Genomic DNA, 2,801 nt, shown 5'->3' with positions numbered 1-2,801 from the left:
GCTGCCTAAAGAGGTCATTGATGCCAGGTCAGTTCACAGAGGTCAGTTCACTAAGGGTTACAATATGAACCCAACTATGCTAGGGTCGTGTGATACATGTTTTAAGGCCAATTTTACATTTAGAATTCAATGGTGTGGGCTAGACGACCATTGGGGCCAGTTTAGATTACATTCTGATGGAGGTCAGGTCAAGGTCAGGTCAAAGAAGGTCAAATTTGAAAATTGATATTTTGCATAAAAGGGGTATCCATTCGATGCAGCTCATCACAGGAAATCCAATGGTGGTCTTTGGCTTGCTCTGTGTGTTCTGTGACGGCTAAAAATTGAATTTGAAAAATTTTACGTAATAAATTTTGAATAGTTTTTTTGGCCATAACTTTGCTAAAATGGAGCTAACGAGTTTAAGTTTGGCATATCTAGAGCAGATAGTTCTATAACATATATTTCAGTTTTAATTTTGAAAGTTGTTGGTATTTTCGGGGTATTTACTTCTATAGTTTTGGTGGTCAAAATCAATTTTTGTTTGGAAATAAGAGTTAGCAGTTTGGTAGCGCTGTTTATTTTACATGTTTTTGATTTCGAATATTTTTCGTTATCTTCAAAACTGTAAGCGTGACAGCTCTCCCCGCTAAACCTTTTATTGGGTCAAAAATGACAGAACATGACATCCATCTGACGTCATTTGTGACTAACCTTTCATAAGAGCTCTGGAAAAATTTGGTCACAAGGTGTAAAAATGATGCCCGGAGGGGTCTTGAAAGTTTGGTGGCGACATTTGCTATACTTTAGGAGATATCGACTGAAAAGGAGAGAGGGGGCCATTTCGCGCCGCCCTCCCCCCCTTCAACGGGGCTTTCAGTTGCTGCTCTCACAGAACTATTGGTTATATTACAACGTAGTGGAATTGCAAGTGGCAATATAAGCTTCCTGCCAGCGCCGGACCAGAGTTTAAACATGCAGGCTGAATTTTAACATTTAACTTTTGAATTTTTAAACCGTTGAGCTTTTTAGAAGTTGTATGAGCTGTTCAGCTCCTTTTGTGGTCCATCACAGCGGGCTTGTATGTCATTTGTCAACCAAAATCGAATTAAAAACTTTTTATTTGGTCTGGCTACCTCGCCAACTTCTTAACTGGATCGTTTAGTAGCTATTGATTGGGCACTGCCCACGTTGTCTGTCTAGCTTTTCGTGTCATAGACACTGTCTATGACACGAGAAGAGGCTGCTGACATCGTTTGTCGCGGTTGGATAATACCAATCCACGTCCCAGTGGCTACTCGATCGCACTTTCCCTGGCCCACCTCTCCCACCAGGCTAGACTTTGCCCGGCACAGCTGTCGCCTCAGTGCCTCGGGCGGTGACCCGTTCAAAGGGGCTCACAATTCGTATGGTGCCGTGGCTCTCAAACCAATACAGAACAGTGAAACGCAAAGGCTCACTTTCCATATAAGGCGAACGGCTGATTCTGGCGCCGGGGCTTCATTCATGCCAAGGCGCCCAATCACAGCGCCGCATTCAGTTAGTGTCGGGTGCAAAAGCTATGCTCCGCCCCTCCATCACGTGACCCTGCCCTCACGTGGCCTCAGTCACGTGGTGTTTCCACTTCTTGGCGCATGGCGGCGCTAGTCTCGCAGGGGCGGTGGTAGCTTGCTCCCCCGCCGTCCGGGGGTGATGGGTAGCAACTGCTGGGCCTCGTTTCATAAAACTCTGCCGTAACTTACACCTTTCCGTAATTCACACCCTTTCAAACTACGGAGCGCAAATGAAGCGGTTCATGGGTGGAGCTTTTCCAGGAAAGTTGGTGGGGCAAAAAGTTGTCAAACCTACAATGTCCGATTGTTAAGTTAGATAAAATTCAACAATGAATCAATTCTTTTCATTACAGAGATAATATTTTGCATTACACAGACATTTCAAAGCTCCTCAATGCGAAAAACATAGGTTTGCTAAGCAGTAAAGTCCTGCAAATCGGCTGAAGTTGGTGGGGCAAAACGCTTATTGGTGGGGCAAAATGGCAAGTTGGTGGGGCAGGCGCCCCACTAAGTGAATAGGAAGCTCCACCCCTGAAGCGGTTTCACAAAGCCACAACTGGAATTGTTTACACCTCCGTAACTAAGCACATTTGCGTAGTTACCGTAATTTATCAAGCGTTCTACAAATTACAATTTCGTGTCAACACTTATTTTTAACGAGAAATTATAAAACAATTATGTTGAATTTTAATCTTAAAAATTATTTATGAAAAAACAAAATTGATGTTGATGACCATCCTTTATTAAATAAATATATTGAAAACAGCAGAAAGCCAGCTAGGCAGAAGTGTCTTACCACGAAAGTGGCGCGGCGCGGCGAATAAACAAAATTCCGATAGCTGCCACAAAAAGCGACTGGTACAGAAGATTTGCAGTTTCTTTTTCTCATTTTGGCTGTTCTTTCTTCCTCACCGGGCTCAACATGATAAAATATATTAAAAGTTAGCTTCGAATCTTCACATTAATTCAAATTCACGCAACATTTTTGTGCGTAGTTTACACCACTGATATCAAGAACTTGATAAAATATTTGGCGTTAATTACGTCGTTTTATGAAACCCAAATGGCATCAATTGGTCCCGATTCGAGTATTTGCCGTAAATGAAGCTCCGTAATTTCGATAGCGTGAATTACTCCGGTCTCCGGCTTTATGAAACCGAATTGGCATCAAATACGCCAAATCTGGCATAATTGACGGAACGCCGTAAGTAATTCCTTTTATGAAACGAGGCCCTGGTGACTGTACAGTCACCAGCACTTGCTACTAAT

This window comes from Amphibalanus amphitrite, unplaced genomic scaffold (genome assembly GCF_019059575.1).
Source record: "Amphibalanus amphitrite isolate SeventyFive unplaced genomic scaffold, NRLGWU_Aamphi_draft 000378F_arrow, whole genome shotgun sequence".
NCBI classification, from domain to species: domain Eukaryota; kingdom Metazoa; phylum Arthropoda; class Thecostraca; order Balanomorpha; family Balanidae; genus Amphibalanus; species Amphibalanus amphitrite.
Note: the sequence above shows the minus strand (reverse complement) of the source record.